This window comes from Mastomys coucha, unplaced genomic scaffold (genome assembly GCF_008632895.1).
Source record: "Mastomys coucha isolate ucsf_1 unplaced genomic scaffold, UCSF_Mcou_1 pScaffold14, whole genome shotgun sequence".
Taxonomy (NCBI): domain Eukaryota; kingdom Metazoa; phylum Chordata; class Mammalia; order Rodentia; family Muridae; genus Mastomys; species Mastomys coucha.
The window spans coordinates 58,716,023-58,717,014 of NW_022196896.1; the positions used below are offsets into that span (position 1 = coordinate 58,716,023).

At 45.6% G+C, this 992-nt stretch overlaps 1 pseudogene; it reads right to left on the bottom strand.

Annotated features, from left to right (window-relative positions):
- Nucleotides 1-53: 53 nt before the first annotated feature.
- On the bottom strand, nucleotides 54-772 carry LOC116089108 (annotated as a pseudogene).
- Nucleotides 773-992: the final 220 nt, after the last annotated feature.

Genomic DNA, 992 nt, shown 5'->3' on the forward strand with positions numbered 1-992 from the left:
TTTGAGCTTCCTCAGTTGTATCCTCCCCCCAATCATCATCTTCCTCTTCTTCCACAGCATGTGGAGGATTAATTTTTTGGTGGTGGAGGTGGTGGTGTCTCACTGGTGGATACAGAGCCATTTTCCTTGTCCTGGCCCTTTCTGTTTTTCTTTTCTTTTTCTTTCTTTCCTGTACCAATGTCACTATTCTCAGGTGGGTTTTTGAGAATGAATGTACAGAGTTTATGATGTGTGTCAAGCATGCCTCGGTACCCACAGGCTTTACAAGAATTACCTATTGTTTGCTTCTTTGGATTGACATGCAAATCTGTTTTAGGATTCTCATATGCAGGACAGAGAACAATTTTTTTAATGAATCCATTCAACATGTCTTGCAGCTTATTCGCCTCATGTGATCCATTGACAATGTAACGGTCATTCTTAACATCAAACTGGGTCTGTGCTCCAAGCTCACAACCAAAATATTTGGTGGGATACATTGGAGGCCGATTAAGCGCCTTTGCAACATCAACCATGTTGACTATAACTGTCTTGATTCCATTTCCTTTGCCCTCAAACGGGGCATCTTGTAGCGATAGAAATGGTCTGACACGCTTCAGTTGACATTGACAGACATTTTGGCTTATTAGTGACTTTATCAATGAGATGAACAGATCTTTGATTGCAACTTTTTGGTATCTTCTGTCTGGAGAAGAAGGGATGACATAAACGACTGCAAGAGTTCTCGGTCTCTGACATGAAAAAATTTTCGCCACTGAGGCTGTAAGCTTCTAGTTCGTAGGCTGTTTCCCCAATACAGGTACCAATGGCTGTGCAACAACTCGTTTTCATCAAATAAAGACATAAACCCAACATGGACAGGGAGGAAGAGGCGCTGGAGACCTGGGCTGGAGCGGTGGGGCAGAGGGGTGGCTGGGCAGATGCCGCCGCCGAGCAGTGGGAGGGACAGTCCCAGCGACGTCCGCGTCCACACCAGCAGCTCCGAGCCTGGC